Consider the following 18,888-nt stretch of genomic DNA (forward strand, 5'->3'; position numbering starts at 1 on the left):
TGGGGCCGATTATGATCGCGGACGGACTTGCGTCCGTCCGCGATCACTGAGGAGGAGGAGACGTCCGCATGGGCTGCGGAGTCCCCTCCTGTGCGATTAGGATGTGACCGCCACCCTGGCGGTCACATCCTCTATTTTTAACATTGCGACGGGTTCAGCTTCAAGATGCACCCGCGGCAATGTAAAAAATGCAGTCATTGCATTTGCATGCAGAAAGAGGCAGGCACCGCGCGGTGCCTGCCGCTTTCTGCATACAAATGCAGGAGGGTACCATAGGTACCCCCCATGTGCACCCCCCAACCCCCTTCACCTAGGGTGCCCGCAACGGGCCCCCGCAGTGAAGATCCGTATGCTTTTCAACAGCAGAAAACCCGCCGCGGAAAAGCATATTTGACAGCCCATCCTAATATGGCTGACGGTGTCTGAGAGACACCGTCACCATATTAGAGCTTTTCCGCCGCGGTTGTAAGCCAACTGCGGCGGAAAAGCTGCGGACGGAAACCAGGACCCACCAGCCATCCTAATGTGGAGGTGGGTCTTTGGTCAGTCCGCTGGGTTTTTCCGCATCCTCTGGGCCGGCGGTGGCTTCCACCGGCCCCGAGGATGCAGAAAAACCGCAATCCTAATCTGCCCCTATAATTGCCACAGTTCTGTCACATTTGGATTATGCTAATGCTGTGTACTTGGGAATGCCACTCTATTTGTTCAAACGGCTGCAGCTGGTTCAAAACCAGGCAGCACGGTTGGTCTATCAATACCAAGATGGCAATCAGTCATGCCCATGCTAAGGAAATTACATTGGCTTCCTGTTTTTCAGTGCTGTGCTTTCAAAACAGGCTGTCTTGTGTTTAAAGCCTTGCATGGCAAAGGCCCTGCATTTATCAACAGCCAGATACTCAGACATACTCCGATATGTAACCTCTGTTCTGCCCATCTCTCACTGCTCACCATCCCAACCTTTAAGCGAGTATGTCAAGAAGGCCGCAGATTTGCAGTCCTCGCTCCCAACTTCTGGAACTCCCTCCCTTTGGAAATTCGATCTAAAACTGACATTATGCAATTTAGAAAGCTCTTCAAGACCTGGCTGTTTCAGCATGCGTACTAGTAGTATATCCTGATAGTATTCTAAGCCTTCTATCGCCATGAAGCCACCCGGTGTAAGTGCGCTCTATATATCCCCACTAACATTAACATTAATCTGTGCCAACTGCATGTATATTTGTGAACACTATTGGAAATTTATGATTTTTTGATTATGAAAAGGAAAATTACATTTTCCTATTGCATATAGGTGTGATTAAACTTTAGCTTGAGCAGTGATATGAACCAATGCAGTTTGTTATTATTGGACCTTATTTAGAGTTGCCAGATGTGAGGTATCTGACAAAAGTAGCAGATGGCACATCAATTTTCTTTCATGTGTATAGATCCTACATGCATTTGATATAGGGAAGAGGGTACATTGGTCCCTTTTTGGCAAATGTCCTGCATCCATCAAACTTAAGATAAAGCCCATGTGTTCATTTTAGTTTATATTATATTAAAAACACCATTCTCTAGAATTCAGTTCATTGTTTGCATATATAATGTCACGAAACCTGAATTAAGTTCACATGTACTAAAGACAAAAAGCTATAATTATCTTCAATATGTGGGTGTACCCTGTCAATTTGTTCTTGAAATTATTGCTAACGAGCAAAACTCAAGCAATGCAAAAATGGGTTTATTACTTGGGTGTAGCTTGGTTTCAGTGGCACAGTGTGCACATGACCCACATAAACAAGCAGCAAAAATTATGAGATGAAACTGAAGCAAATATACTGGAAGAAGCGCAAGCAAGGCAGAATTCAGGATGACATGAGACCATGTCAAAGCCAATTGTAAGACATTCATAATTCTTGCTAATGTACAACGCAATACACATCTGTGCCCCACTGCTTATAGCAGCACATACTTCATCTCACAATTTACAACACAGTGCACATTTGTGCACCACTATTTATAACACTGCCCTTCGTGACCGAAAAGTATATTTCACAGCTCTCTCTCTCTCTCTCTCTCTCTCTCTCTCTCATGCTTTCAAATACACATCCCACACGTTCTATTCTTGAAAAGGCAGTTCTACAGTGACAGCTCCCACTGTCAGACTGCAAGATTACAAGAAATAAACCTTTAAGAGAAACAAGGCAATTGCAGGACATTGTACCTTCAAACTAGGATAAAATAACACACCAAAATCAATTAAAATGATGGTAGTCAAAGGTAATCACAGAGTGTCAGACCATAAAAGTCCCTCTAGCACTATATTCCACCCCCGGACTCTTGACTATCATGACATACATATATATAAAAAGCTGAACTTCTTAACTGAAAGCACAAATATAATTGAAGCACATGTTAAAACAGTGAAATCATAAAAGCATGTAACAATCATTTTAAAAAGCTCATGCATATCTGAATACTCTGCATCAATAATAAATGTATGATGAATACACAAAATGAATGCACAAAAAGAATCCAGCATATGAGTTCATTAATGCTCCTAATGTTACAAATGTCTAATTCTGGAGCCTCTACTATTAAAGCAGCCAAACTTATATATGTTTTGCTTAAAAATAAAGGCAACATCAACATCATCTTTCATCTGTCAGTTTTTGGATATGCTCAAAAATGAAAACATCCTCCTATGTGAAAACTCAACACTCTCTTTCTTTCCAAATTCGTTTTTTAAACATTTTACTTCATGTTCACGCAATCAGTCTATTAGCACTGGCTTGGTAAGTTTCTCTGGTTTGTTCAGCCAAAGGATGTCCGCAACAGTGTCGTTTAGCATCGTCGAGTGATCACTCCACGGTTGAGGGAGTGTCCCCAAACCGTCACAGGCCCACTCAGACAAAGGCACCCACTCACAGGACAGGGACATCAGGTACACCAACAGCATCAATCTTCTTGCTAAAATAATTTTTAAAAAATGCACGTTTTCCTTTTTCTGTTTTGGGTTTGATGGGTAATATCATTCCTGTCTGCACAGTTCTCTGCTGACTCCGGGGAATTATCGGAGAATCCTACATACACTATGGCCTCTGAAGTCTTGGTACTGGAATGAAACTCTCCTTCTCGCTCAGTAAGAAAGGCTGGGATGGTCCCCTTCCTGACTATTTCTCCACACACTGCTGAATAGGTGCACCCTTGATCATTTGGCATGAGCCAAAGGCAATCCAGTAAAATGTGCCACGTCACAGGCGAATCCTGTGTCTCAGGCACCTCAAACACCACCTCATGACTTTCTATTGGGACCTGCACCAACCGTTCATGGAAAACTCCAATTTTTGTCTGTATGTAACATTTCATCATTAGAGAAATCTCAAAAGCCAAAATCACATTATCTCTTATTGTCATCTGCCCAGTGTCTGTCTGCCTAGTCGGTCTTGAGAGTCGGGCGTGTGAGGACCAAGTGAGGCTGGTTCTTCCTTCAAGTGATTGTATGCTTAATTCAGGCAGAAGAAATGTGATTGTATGCTTAATTCATATAGAAGAAATATTTTTCAGATACAAGAGACTAGAGGAGAAGTCTCCCTTTTGCTGTTTCTTGAGAAATCTTGGGTGCAACTATACTGTCCTGAAGATGGTCTCAAGGACCTTTTAGACCAAAGAGAGACCGAAACGTCGACGCACTGACACCGTTTTGCTCATAGTTGTATGCTGATTAGACAGAATTTAAAATCAGATTAAATGTTCTGTTTGATTCCTTAAATATGGTGTTTCCATATGCACTCAAAGCAAAATGTGTTTGTACACTACCGGTGAATGAACAGATAATTCCAGTACCATGTCTGTTGCCAGATTGGATTCGTACTGAAAAGTCTTTTGAATAAAATAACCCTTTATACAATTGAGTGTTTATGAAGGAATTCCCTGTATTAATCAATTGATGATCACTGCTGTGACAATATTACAAATAACAAATGATGTTAAATGATTCCTCTAGGGACACTGATATTTTGTAATTGTCTGCATGCAAAAACACCAAAATATCTTTATCTCTCCTGTATCTGTCATAGCACAAAAACACACAGATAATTGTGTTGCATAGTGTCTGTCAGAACTGAACTCAAAATCAACAGTGTATGTCCTGTATCTATCAAAGCACAAGTCAAATTCAGCTGTGTTTGCCCTGTATCTATCACAGTGCAAACAACACATTCTCCAGCATTTGAAATGTTTCTGTCCATAAGTCTAAAAGCACACTCTTCTTTCCTTGTTTTTCACACATACTCAAAGTAGCACACTGCCCCTGAACTGTTACATGTAACTCAATGTCTCCTTTCTGTTTTGGCCACAGGTTTAAAACACAAAGTATAATCTCTTTTGCAGAATCAAAAGCACATTGCTGTGACTCTTCAAATCTAAACTCAGAGTCAAGTTTAAAAATCACATGGCCCTGATGCAAGGGCTGCAGGATGCTCAAGATGCTCAAGAATTCTGTGGATGCAATGTGGTGGATGGTGGTCTTTATGTAGCAACTCCTTGGTACGCAAACTCAGTGAGGCAGCCCTGGCCACAGGAATTGATGTCCCTCAAAGTCCTCTCAGTCTGGCAGAAGTCCAGTAGACACTGGGCTACTAGTCGACCAGTGTTGCGGTTAGAGCCAAATCTTTTTCTGAGCAGTGACTTGCCTTCTGGACAACCAAGCTGTACTCTGACAATCAATCAATAAATCAATCAATCAGAGTACTAGTAGAGCGCGCTAATTACCCGTGAGGGTCTCAAGAAGCTGTGGGCAGGGGGTGCTGCTACTGCTCGAAGAACCAGGTCTTGAGGAGTCTTCTAAAGGCGAGTAGGTCTTGGGTCTGCTGTATGTGGGTAGGAAGGGTGTTCCAGGTCTTGGTGGCAAGGTAGGAGAAGGATATGCTGCCGGAGGTCGTTCATTGGATGCGTGGGACAGTGGCGAGGACGACGCTGGCGGAGCGGAGCTCGCGGGTGGGGGTGTGGAAGCTGAGTCTGCTGTTAAGGTAGGATGGTCCGGCGTTGTGGAGTGCTTTGTGTGTGTGGGGGAGGAGCTTGAAGGTGATCTTCTTGTCGACGAGGAGCCAGTGTAGGTCTCTAAGGTGGGGGGTCATGTGGTTGCGGACGTTGACGATCAGTCGGGCGGAGGCGTTTTGGATGCATTGTAGTCGTCATAGGTGTTTGGCTGGGATTCCTGCATAGAGTACGTTGCGGTAGTCCAGTCTGCTGCTGACAAGGGCCTGTGTCACCTTTCTTCTTGTGTCGGTCAGGATCAACTTGTAGATCCTGCAGGAGGAGGAGACAGAGCTGACCTGCTTAGCCATGAAGAGGGAGGAGTCGAGGATGAATCCTAGGTTGCGTGCATTGTCGGTGGGTGTTGGTGCTGTTCCCAGTGTGGTCGGCCACCAGGAGTCATCCCAGGTTGAGGGGGTGAGTCCGAGGATGAGTACCTCCATCTTGTCTGAGTTCTGCTTCAGACGGCTGCTCCTCATCCGGTCAGCGACTGCCTTCATTCCTTCGTGGACAACTGTCCAGGATCCAGCATACTCGGGTGTAGCTTCTAGCATTGGATCATGGCATCTGGTATTGTACAGAGATGAGAAAAGATGGTTTGAAGATTTGGGCTACCGCTCTAGTGCAGCAATTGTTGCCAGTTCCTTGGTGCAGCAGAGAAGCCATTCTTTGTTGTTCTTCTTTAATCTGTTGAGATCTGAGTTCCAGGTGTCAGGGGAGCACTCAGAAAATGCTTTCAGAGTAGGAGGGTAGGATGTGGTTGGTAGCCAAATGGGCTACTGGGTTCCCTCCTCCTGATGACTTATTCTTGTTAAGTGTGGCATCTGGCAGGATGCACCAATTTTACCATTTTCAACATAGCAGAACCCCTCACTTGGGGCCAGATGTTGGTGGCCCAATACCGGTCGGTAACGGTCGAAATTACCGAATTTCAGCCGTTACCGACCGGTATTGGGCTTTCCAGATGTAGGTGGCATTTTTTAAGGATTCTGTATTTTACCGAATCTGTAATTTAAGGATTCAGTAAAATACTGAATTCTTAACATACTGATTCGATAAAATACCAAATCCAGGATGTAGGGAGCACTCAAGTTAGTGCATTCCTCAGTTAAGGATTCGTTATTTACCACCAACTAGAAGTTGGTGGTAAATAATGAAAACCCTTGAAAAAGCCTTTTTTTGTTTTTCCAACAGTGCCATGTTGCAGACATACATGGCCTTAGGGCATGTATGTCTGCAACATGTGCACCCATACACAATTAGGGGTGCAACAGGGTGTCAAAGTGACACCCTGCCAACCTTCAATGTTTCCCCCAATTACCGAATCGGTATTTACCGATTTGGTAATTGACATTTATTCCTATGGGCCTCCAGGCCCGTAGGAATAAATGGCAATTTTGAATCGGTAAATAACGATTCGATAATTACCGAAACTTACCGATTCAGTAATTTTTTCTGAAAGATTACCCACATCCCATTTGCCTATTCATAAATACCGAATCGGTATGATTCGGTATTTAGGAATCAGTAATCTGGGATTACCTACATCTGGCCCTTGGTGTACAGAATTTCTTAGCCCAACCCAGAGATATGGCTCCTAAGGGGGCTCCAATCCCTGGAAAACGGGTTTAAAGTAGTTGGTTTCCCCATCTCTTCCTGAGTGTCAGCCTGTTTACCTCAACAATTGGGCAGCTCTTCTCCCAAATGTTCCCTATTTGCTCTTTAAAGTTTGCTTCTCCTTTGAAGCTCACCTTTTGAGCCAACCCCTGTGTGGCTTCCTTCCCGGGAGAGGTAACACCTCTCTCCCACACAGGCTGTTACCTTCTTCTTTTCTGGGAGTTGTTTGCATGTTTCTGTCGGAGGACAGAATGCTGTCACAAGGAGAACCCCCTTGTGCACCGGTGGATGGCCACAGGGGATTTAGGGTAACAAAGTGATAACTTGGCAAAAGTTGCAGACTACAATATGTCTCATTAATTTTCACTTCGACATCAAGTTGGGCTCAATATAACAAGGTGGTTGCTGCCTTACAGTATCAACTTGGGTAGTCTCTTCCAGATGCTAACATGGCTGCGGTGGCAGCCTGCCACCCTGCACTCACGAATGGGTCTACTATCCTTTTCTACTGTAAAAAAGATAATTTCTCGTTTTTACTATTGGGACATGTCACATATTTTATTGTACAACACCCTGCCATAGGACTCTCTAGGCCTGCCTTAGGGGTTAACTTATACACATTATAAGGGACTACTTGACTTTGCTATTACTTTAAATGGCTATGTCGAGTCAGCAGTTCAAAACGGCTCTTCTGGTCTGCAGAGACAGACAAGGACCAATATTTTACCTTTGTATTGCCCAGCATGGCACAATCAGGGCTGCAGTCAATGGGGTGACCCTCCAACTTACAGTTCCTGGGTACCCGAGTACCATATACCAGGGACTTACAAATAAGCTAGCTTATACCAATTGGGTATAAGTCAGTCAAACATACACAGTTTACAGCCAGGCCACAGCAGTGAGGTCTGTTTAGCAGGCCTCAATGCACTCTCAGTGTTGAATAACCAGCAGCATCAGTCCACACTTTGGGGGTGACTATACAAAAAGAGGCATTTCCTTAAAATGGTTATTTTGGACACCATGCCACATATGCAAATGAGTCTTGAACCTTCTCCTGTGGGAACAGTCCAGCTCAAACTGCCAGGCCAGGCGCTTCAGGAACTGGAACACAAGAACCCAAGACCAGTTTTACACTTTTCAGTAGGATATATTTTGTTCCAGTTGCACAGTGAGTACGGGATCCACATCTTGGCATACTCGTTCTACCTAGGATGTCACATTCAAGTATACAAAAAAAGCAATGTATGAAATGCTTTAATTAATCTCAGACACGGGTAATTACTCAGGCCATATCCCAAAACATTGTAGTTTTGCTCACATTGCCCCCTCACTATAGACACAGTCATATGCAAATCAGCTGTGACCCCACTCCAATGGGAACAGTCCTTGCTGAACTGCCAGGCCATGTATCCCCTGAACCTGAACACGAGCAACACAAGACTGGTTTTGCCCTTATTAGGGCTCATCAGTTGGGTATAGTTCGGTTCAAGTGCACCAGTGTGCATTGGTACCATGTTTGAGAATACCCAACCCACGCAGGACATCTAAAAGAATTATATGAAGAAGTGATGAATTGATTGTTTTAATTAATCTCAGAGCCTAGTAATTATTCAGGCTGCATCCTAATATATCGTTATTTTGCACACAACCCCACCTTAGTTTGGACCTGCCATATGCAAATCAGTGTTGACCCTGTTCCAGTGGGAACATTGCAGCCAAGACGGCCAGGCAACTCAAGAGCTATTTAGTCCTTTTTGGGTCTCATCAGACTGGTATATCTTAGTTCCATTTGCAGTGTGCATGTGACTCACATCTTGGCATACCCATCCCACATATGATGTTACTTTCAAGTATACAAAAAAGTGCTGAACGGAATGCTTAAATTAATCTCAGACACTCCAGCCACATGCCAATATATTGTTATTTTTCTTACCATGCCACCTCAGTATGAACCCAGCCATATGCAAATCAGTCTTGACCAATGTTCCCTCAAATTTGTTTTCTCTGTGTGCAGCAGTGTAATCTCTTTTTGCACTGCAGACAAGTCTATGTGCACCAAGGAACTGATCATGCATGTGAGTGCTGCACTCAGTTAAATAAATCTGTGACAAACACCACTCCAAACATTTGTTTACAAGAGAGAAAACAGATGCATTTCACGCATACAGCTACATTTAATGGGGATGTGAGACAGTTTAACTATGCAGATACACTCCATCATGACAAGAATTGTTTATTCTAGTAGTACCTAAACCCCAGGTTCAAACAAGCATTGGTAATGCATCGATTTTGCCTATGTAATGAAGTGAGAACCGTTATCATCAATCATCGTCCGGGAGAAGGAAAGAGCTCCCTCACAGATCACACAGGAGTGGAGAGGATGTGGTAGAGCGGCTAGAGCTGCTGACTCGAGAGCTGGGATTCCTGGTTCATGTCTCAGCGGCGCCGTGGAACATCCTTTGATTCTATGCAAATCACTTAGGGTGAGATGTACGACTACAAAAAATAGCGAGTCGCTATTAGCAATAAATAGTGAGTCGCTAATTGCTTCATACAAACACCTTATTCAACCAGATTGTGAGTCGCTATTCACTCACAACGCGATTTGGGCCACTCGCTATTAGTGAGTCGCAATCGTCTCACAAGTAGCGAGACCCGTAGAAACAGCGTTTTTGGATATGTTATTTGCGAGTGTGCATGAAAATCGCAATAAAGCACTCGCAAATAGCTAAATTGAAGTAAAAAAAATTGACTTCCTGTTTGTGGTGAAGGACACCCCAAACAGGAAGTGGTGCCCAGATCAACTCCTGAACACAAACAAACACATGTGCAGGTGCAGCAGCATTTTGAGACTCTGCTGAGAGAGAAAGGCTGAGCAGCAAGGAGACCAATAAGTGAACTAAGCAGAGGCAGTGAAAGCTGAAGTTTGCAGAAGAAGAACTTGACATCACTACAAAAGAATGATGCAATCATCATGATGAATTATTTGGCAGAGCCTCACACCATCTGGGTGAAAATGAGAAATGGAAGTTCTGGCACAGCATGCAGCGAAGGATTAATGCCCTGGGAGTAGCACAGCACTCCATAGATGAAATCAAAAAAGGTGGTTTGACCTTCGCTCCAGGGCAAAAGAGAGGGTGGCAGAGCACCTGGAAGCAGCAAAACAGGCCAGAGGGGAACATCCACTTCAGCCGACCCGACACGAGCTCAAGCAATGGTGGAAGCCAGCCTGGAGAGGGCAGCTGTAGCAGGTTTTGGAACCCTGTATAAATCCCAGTCATCCATTAATCCTGGCAAGTAAAAACTGTGCATGTTATGTGTGCTTACCTACTAACGCCTGTACTGTGCATGCGTACTAATCAAACACAAGCATACATCCATGTACAAACAACAAACTACACTAGTGTTGCATCATGGGAGATGTAGTCTGTGACAAAATAAGTGTAGTGAGAGAATGACTTGAGCTGATAAACATTGTTAAACCACTAATGCAGTGAAACACATCTTTAATTATCATGTGTCATCTCTTTTGTCACATAGACACACCATTGGGAGCAGAGGACACTGATGGGGGCACATGGGTAGCCACGAGCCAGAGGAAATGGAGGCAGGGAAGGATGTTGGGGAAACAAGTAGGGACAGGTCCACTGACGTCCCATCCACTGCGGCTGCATCCACTGCATTATCAACTTCGACTGCCACCTCTGCACCGCAGCACAACATCACACCACCAGGCCCTCAGTCCACCCGTGTGCGTCTTTCACGGAGTACCCAACAGTCCCAGCATCAGTCACAAGGTCTGTCCACAACTGGGTCAATCAGTCAGGCAATGTCTGATTCCGTTGATAGGGAAATGCTGCAGATACAGCGCCTGCACAACCAAAATACAAAGACAGAGAAATATGAGACTGTCCCACGGCTTCCACATGGTGACAACCAAACTGGCACAAAACCAGTCGAGAATCAAAGCCAAACTGGATGCCCTCACCAGCACTGTGTCAGACTTAGCCAAGGATTGGTCAGCAGAAAGAGACAACCAGAGGGCGCACTGTGCACAGCAGGGGACAGAAAATGGACAATCTCACCAGGGCAATCAAAAGGCTGGTGCATGCAACTAATAAACATGTTGGCCTTGGTGGCACTGATAGTAAAATGTCTAGCAGGAGCAGCATATCAGCCACAGATACACCTATGTTGCGCAGAAGCAGCAGTCACAACCTTGGATGGGTAGTGGCACCTCTGGCCAGGCTACACGCAGGGGTAGGAAATGAAACTTTTGTGTTCCCCAAACATCTTTCATGTCCATTTATTTCTTTTCTATTGGTGACAAAACACTTTTATATTCCATTATGTGGTATTATCCTACAGTAACTCATGGACATGTTGTCCTACTTTGAAAATAGATGTGTGAAAATTAAAACAAAGAAAAACCAAAGGCAAAGTGAGCAAGGGACTCACTTCTGAGCATACCCTGCCAACTTAGGGCAAACAAAGAAAAACCAAAGGAAATGATGGACGGAACGTTGACAATACAAGCACTCACCCCCAGTCTACTGGTCTGGGTTTAATCCATCACCGTTCTTTAGCCCACTCTGCCACCCCAGTTCAGACATGGCCGTATGCAAATAAGTCTGACCCTGTGCCTCATGGGAACAGTCCAGCCCGAACAGCCAAGCGATGCCTTCCCTGGACCGGAAACAAGCTACCGAGGACCGGTTTCTGGCATTTCAGCCTTCTTCAGCCCGGCTTGCTTGAATCCAGTGGCAAAGTGAGCAAGGGACTCACTTCTGAGCATACCCTGCCAACTTAGGGCGAACAAAGAAAAACCAAAGGAAATGATGGACGGAGCGTTGACAATACAAGCACTCACCCCCAGTCAACTGATCCGAATTTAATCCATCACCGTTCTTTAGCCCACTCTGCCACCCCAGTTCAGACATGGCCATTTGCAAATCAGTCTGACCCTGTGCCTCATGGGAACAGTCCAGCCCGAACTGCCAAGCCATGCCTTCCCTGGACCGGAAACAAGCTACCGAGGACCGGTTTCTGGCATTTCAGCCTTCTTCAGCCGGGCTTGCTTGAATCCAGTGGCAAAGTGAGCAAGGGACTCACGTCTGAGCATCCCCTGCCATCCCATGAGGCACAAGGTCAGACTGATTTGCATATGGCCATGTCTTAACTGGGGTGGCGGAGTAAGCTAAAGAATTGTGATGGATTAAACCCAGATCAGTTGCCTGGGGGTGAGTGTTTGTATTGTCAACGCTCCGTCCATCATCCCCTTTGGTTTTTCTTTGTTCGCCCTAAATTGGCAGGGGATGCTCAGACGTGAGTCCCTTGCTCACTTTGCCACTGGATTCAAGCAAGCCCGGCTGAAGATGGCTGTAATGCCAGAAACCGGTCCTGGGAAGCTTGATTCCGGTCCAGGGAAGACATGGCTTGGCTGTTTGGGCTGGAGTGTTCCCATGAGGCACAGGGTCCGACTGATTTGCATATGGCTATGTCTGAACTGGGGTGGCAGAGTGAGCTAAAGAACGGTGATGGATTAAACCCCGATCAGTTGACTGGGGGTGAGTGTTTGTATTGTCAACGCTCCATCCATCATCCCCTTTGGTTTTTCTTTGTTCGCCCTAAGTTGGCAGGGTATGCTCAGACGTGAGTCCCTTGCTCACTTTGCCACTGGATTTAAGCACGCCCGACTGAAGATGGCTGTAATGCCAGAAACTGGTCCTGGGAAGCTTGATTCCGGTCCAGGGAAGACATGGCTCGGCAGTTCGGGCTGGAGTGTTCTCATGAGGCACAGGGTCAGACTGATTTGCATATGGCCATGTCTGAACTGGAGTGGCGAAGTGAGCTAAAGAACGGTGATGGATTAAACCCAGATCAGTTTACTGGGGGTGAGTGTTTGTATTGTCAACGCTCCGTCCATCATCTCCTTTGGCTTTTCTTTTTTCTGAAAATTAAAACACCCATTGGCATTCACAGTTAGTCATGCCTTTTGTACAGCTGAGTGTCTAGCTGGTGTGTATGTACCTTTCAGAAAAGTTGTTTGCAATCTGGTCCCTGCACCTTCTCCCCTCTGTTGCAGCGCTACCATCCCTTAGTTGTTGGGCACGTGGTCCTGGGCCCTCATCCTCAGAATCTGTGTCAGACAAATCCATGGGAAGTCAATCAATCATTCAATCAATAATGAAATTTGTGCAGTGCACTACTTACCCGTGAGTGTCTCAAGGCGCTATGGGAGGGAGGGGGGTGCTGCTACTGCTCGAAGGGCCAGATCTTGAGTAGTCCCCTGAAGGTAAGTAGGTCTTGATTCTGCCGTAGGAGGATGGGGAGGGTGTTCCAGGTCTTGGCTGCGAGGTAGGAGAACGATCCACCGCCGGTGGTTGCTGGTGTAGACGGTGAGTCATCTGTTGAGGTATGCTGGTCCAGTGTTGTGGAGTGCCTTGTGTGCGTGGGTGAGGAGTTTGAAGGTGATCCTCTTGTTGACAGGTAGCCAGTCCAGGTCTCTCAGGTGGGGTGTGATGTGGCTGGGTCGAGGGATGTTGAGGATCAGGCGGGCAGAGGCATTCTGTATGTGTTGCAGTCGTTTCACCAGTTTGGCCGGGGCAACCACAAAGAGGGTGTTTTCCTAGTCCAGCCTACTGCTGACGAGGGGCTGAGTGACCGTTCTTCTTGTGTCAGTTGGGATCCACCTTTATATCTTCCGGGGCATGCGAAGGGTGTTGAAGCAGGAGGATAAGACGGCGTTGGCTTGCTTGGTCATGGAGAGTGTGGAGTCGAGGATGAACCCCAGGTTGCGTGCGTGGTTGGTGGGTGTTGCTGCTGCTCCCAGGGCAGTCGGCCACCAGGAGTCGTCCCAGGGTGAGGGTCTGGGGCCAAGGATGAGGACCTCCATCTTGTCTGAGTGTAGCTTCAGACAGCTGTGCTTCATTCACTTGGCAACAGCTTTCATTCCTTCATGGAGGATGGTTTAGGCGGTGAAGGGGTCCTTGGTGAGGGAGAGGATCAGCTATGTGTCGTCAGCGTAGGAGACGATGTTGCGGTCGTGCATTCTGGCGACATGGGTGAGCGTGGCCATATTGATGTTGAACAATGTCGGGGTGAGGGATGATCCTTGGGGTATGCCGCAGACGATCTTGGAGGCCTGGGACCGGAAAGGGGGAGGTGGACACTCTGGGTTCTGCCAGAGAGAAAGGAGGAGGTCCATTCCCTGCGTTGTGAAGGCGTTTGCATAGGGTGCTGTGGCAGACAGTGTCAAAGGTGGCTGATAGGTCCGGGAGGATGAGGGCTGCCGTATCGCCTGTGTCCAGTAGGGCCCTGATGTCATCGGTGTAGGCGATGAGAACGGTTTTGGTCCTGTGGTTACTGCGGAATCCAGACTGGGATGGTTCTAGGATGTTGTTCTCCTCGAGGTAGTAGGTCAGCTGTTTGTTGACGGCTTTCTCGATGATCTTCACCTGGAAAGAGAGCAGGGAAATAGGCCGGAAGTTCTTGAGGTCTTTGGGTCCACCTTGGGTTTCTTGAGCAGGACGTGACCTCGGCGTGCTTCCAGCTCTCCGGGAAGATCTCAGTCTCGAAGATGTTGATGGCCTTGCGGAGATGGGGTGCAATGGTGGCGCTGGCTTTGTTAAAGGTGTGGTGTGGGCATGAGTCTGACGGGGAGCTGGAGTGGATGGTGTTCATGATCTTGATGGTGTCATCGTCATTGATGTGGGTCCACGTGAGCAGGGGGTCGCTGTGGGTGGTGGCTGTGGGGTCAGAGCAGAGGTGTCATTGGTTGTTGGGGTGGTCAGGTTGTCGAAGTTGTTGTGGATGTTGGCGATCTTCCGGTGGAAGAAGGTGGCAAGGGAGTTGCACAGGTATTGTGATGGTGGGATGTCATTGGTTTTGAAGCTGGGGTTGGAGAGTTCCTTCACGATGTTGAAGAACTCTTTGCTGTTGTGTGCGTTGTTGTCGAGGCAGTCCTTGAATGTGGTTCTTTTGGCAGCTCTGATGAGGTGATGGTGTTGGCGCATGGTGGTCTTGTGGGCCTCTAGGTTCTCTGGTGTCTGTTCGCGGTGCCATTTCTTCTCTCATTTCCGGCAGGTTTCTTTGAAGGTCTGGAGTTCTGCGGAGAACCAGCTTGCATTCTTTGGTGGTGTGTCTGTTGGAGGGTTTCTTGAGCAGGGCGAGAGTGTTGATGCAGTCGTCTATCCAACGCCTGAGGTTTCTGGCTGCGGTGTTGGGGTCGGTGGGGTCAGTGGGTAGGCGTTGAATGAGGGCAGTGTTTAGCTGGTCTTCGGTGATTTTGCTCCAGCTGCGGCGGGGGGCCTGTTGGTTGCGGTGGCGCTTGGTGGGTTTCTGGAAGGTGAAGTGGATGAAGCTATGGTCGGTCCAGTGGATTTCGGTGGTGTGGCTGAAGGAGATGTGGGGGCTTGTGAAGAAGATGGGGTCAAGCGTGTGGCCGGCGGAGTGAGTTGGTGCAGTGTCGAGATGTCTGAGTCCAGGTTGGTGAGGTTGTCAGTCAGGGTGGTGGAGTTAGTGTCGTTGTTCTTCTCGAGGTGGAAGTTCAGGTCTCCAAGGAGGATGTAATCCGTGGAGGCGAGGGGGTGCTTGCTGGCGAAGTCGGCGACGGAGTCGCTGAACTGAGGCCTGGGTCCCGGGGGTCTTTAGATCAGAGCTCCTCTGATGGTGGTATTGGGATCAGTGTGGATCTGGAAGGGTAGGTGTTCGGCGGTGCTGAGGGTGTCATCAGAGTTAGTCGAGACCATGAGGGTGGTCTTGTGGATGATGGCTAGTCCACCTCCTACTCTGTTGGTGTGGTCTCTGCGGGTGATCTTGTTGCCGTCCGGGATGGCTATGGTGATGTCAGGTGCCGAGGATCCTTTCATCCAGGTCTCTGTCAGGAAGGCTACGTCTAGGGAGGATGTGTCAAGCAGGCCCCAGAGTTCGACAGCATGTTTGCGTGCAGAGTGGGTGTTCAGTAGTATGCATCTCAGGTGATTGCGTCCTCTCACAGTGAGCGATTTGGTGGCTCGGAGACAGGTAAAGCTGCAGTTTTGACAAGAGAAGGGTTCTTTGGTGCGCTTCAGGTGGCTAGGAAGCAGGCGTGTGTTCTTCCATTGTTGTGTGCGTGTAGGGTGTTGGCGTCATAGCGGCATCTGGTGTTGTGGTGTTCGCAGGCACCAGGGGTTCTGGCCTTAGGCGCGCAACGGCCGCAATCAGAAGGGGAGGTTGGGGGAGAAGCAGCTGGGAGGTGGGAGCGAACAAATGGGAGAGCGGGGGACAGGGCCGCAGGGAACACAGCGGCGAGAAACGGGAGTGAGGAACGGCACGGAGTACAGAGCCAAAAAAGGGCACAGAATAGCACTAGAGGGTAAAATGAGGAATGAAACAAAGACAAAATAAACAATGACAATAACAACGCAATACAATTCCGTGAAGGCAAAAATTGTAGCGAGGGGGTGGGGCAGCAGGGGACGCAGCCGCCGGAAAGACCACAGGAGGAATGGCGAGAAGGAAAGAAAGGGCACAGGGCAAAGAATAGCACAAGAGGGTAAAAGGAGGAATGAAACTAAGACAAAATAAACAATGACAATAACAAAGCAATACAATTATGCTAAGGCAAAATGTGTAGCGAGCGGGGGCGGGCCGCAGGGGACGCAGTGGCAGGAAAGACCACGTGTGGCACGGCGAGAAGGAAAGAAAGGGCACAGGGCACAGAATTGCACAAGAGGGTAAAAAGGAGGAATGAAACGAATACAAAATAAATAATGACAGCAAAAGCAGTACAATAACACTGAGCAATTTACGGCCTACCACTGGCCACCAGGGATGAGGTGCAGGTGGTAGCCTACAGGTGGAGGAGGGCCTCAAACTTCTGTCAGCAGCAGCAACCTGCCTAAAAATGGGTCAAGGGTCGCAGTCCACATGTCCTACAGTCCACCCATGCAGGCCATGTTGTGCAGCATGGCACATGTTGCCACAATTTTACAGACTCTCTCTGGCACATACTGCAGAGCTCCCCTGCTCTTATGGAGGCATATAAAGTGTGATTTCCATATTCCAAAAGTATGCTTAATCACTGTTTTTGTGTGCCTGTGTGCAGTGTTGTACCGCCTTTCATGTATGTTGTTGGGAGACAGGTACGGTGTAAGGATCCACGGACTCAGAGCATACGCACTGTCACCTATTGTGAGACATATGATGTTGATGTTAAATGCTTACAGACATGCAATAACATTACCAAAAATTTGGGGACAGGTGATAACATTACCTAGGAGGTATTCATCATCAAATTTACCTCTTTCTAACCTTTGATGTAGATTACTGCTGCCGGAAAGTGAATGCATCATGGGTGCTTCCCTGGTATTTGGCTACAATATTTTTATGATCTTTTTTGCGTTACACACTACTTGGATATTGAGGGAATGTGTGCTTTTTCTGTTACGAGAAATGTATTTGATGTTGGATGGTGTACATATGGGCACGTGTCCCATCTATGCACCCTATTAACTGTGGGAATCTTGCTAACCTGTAGAAATCTATGTTGTCTGGTCTAATTCCTCACTGTCACAGGGCATGTATATGTGTTGATGTATGTGATGTGCCTTTCGTCTAGGAAGTCATGGAAGAAACGCGAAAGCACACTCTGAAACACAACACCTGCCACTGCAATGACATCCTGGTAACTACCAGTGGCCAAGAGGTGGAGGGAGCACAACATCTGCACATGTGTGAGAAAAGCATTGATGCGCATGTTTCTACTCTCAAGTTGTGGCTTCAAGTTGTCAATGAGCTTTAGTAGGACCCTGCTACTTAGCTTGTGCTGATCATAAATCTCCTCTTCAGTCTATTCCAACAATGTCAGCCTGACCCCTAATATCCTCTCCTGTCTTCTTCTTCTCGGCAAGGCCGCCATTATCCTCCTCCTCCTTGCTAACAAATGCAGGGAACCCATTGTGGAAAGGTTTGGGATGCATTCTGGGTGTCCTTTTATCGGTTGAACCTGATCACCACCTGTTTCTGCTTTGTAGTAAATTGCATGCACAAAATCCCCTTTTTTCGCGATCTCGCAATTTGCAACTATTATGTACATGCAATTTTGCAACTCGCAAATTGCGATAATCAATTTGATAGTCGCAAATTGCATGAGCTAATATTGCGAGTCGGTATTTACTCGCAATTTGTTTGAGGCAATTGTGAGTGGGTTTTGTGCATTGTAAACAGCAATATTTGCATGCGCATATCATTTTGCAACTGATTTTGTGCATGCAAAATGGTTGTACATCTCACCCCTAATCTCTCTGAGTGATAATGGTTATGTAAATTTGCTGCAAGAGTAAAAGGCCAAACTTTTTGAAAATATAGTTACACCAAAGCGGATGTTTAAAGTATTTCGGTGGTTGGAAACTGATAAGAGAAGCAGACGAGGAAAAAGCATTGGTAAATGCAGGAAAATATGCTACAGCCAACAGAAATTGAGGCAAGATAAGTGGCACGTCAAGAACCAATAAGAAGCCTGGAAAGAGAGGAGGCAGGATTTAGGTCCCATTTAAGCGGAGATTACAAACAATAGATTTTCCAAGCACAGCGCAAGATCTGTGCAGGCGAAACCTAAAAAAGACAGGACTCCGAAAGTTGTACCTTTGAAGGTAAAGTGATGTCCTGGTGACAATGATCTGGAAGGTAAAGAGCTGGTTAATGCAGCCAGTAAGGCCTCAGAAGAAAAGGTTGGGGTGGGGGCAATACCTTCTATACAATAAGAAAGCATCCTCAAAGCGATCCTAATGGCGAACAAGTCATAAGGCACTATTGGAGAGGGAGGCGTTCATCTTACCTTAAAGAGCATGAACGTCTTCTCTGAGAAGTTCTGGATCATCAGGGTGATAATTACCAGGAAGGAGTATGTGGTCTTGGCATGGTGGCTGTGTTTCTTTTCTTTCACTTCACTTTCGCTTTCTGACCTTGCTCCCTGCAAGTCTTGTCTCCTTCCACCCCTGAGTCCTTCTTCCCAGGCTCTCCTCCTTCATGAAATCCAGTACCTCCAAGAGTGCTAGGTCCGGAATCTGGAACGCCACATCTTCTACTTTTTTTTAAATCGGTCCAGCAACACCATCAGTGTCCTGTCACTCCTGGACAGAAACAGAGCGGCGTCTAAGCTCTGATCAGACCCTACTCCTGAGGCACAGCCGGGAGCGCTACTTTTAAATACTTTGAACTTGTGATTTTAAAACTTGATTGTATTATTATTGTGTCACTGCCACCCCTTCT

This window comes from Lissotriton vulgaris, chromosome 3_1 (genome assembly GCF_964263255.1).
Source record: "Lissotriton vulgaris chromosome 3_1, aLisVul1.2, whole genome shotgun sequence".
NCBI classification, from domain to species: Eukaryota; Metazoa; Chordata; class Amphibia; order Caudata; family Salamandridae; genus Lissotriton; species Lissotriton vulgaris.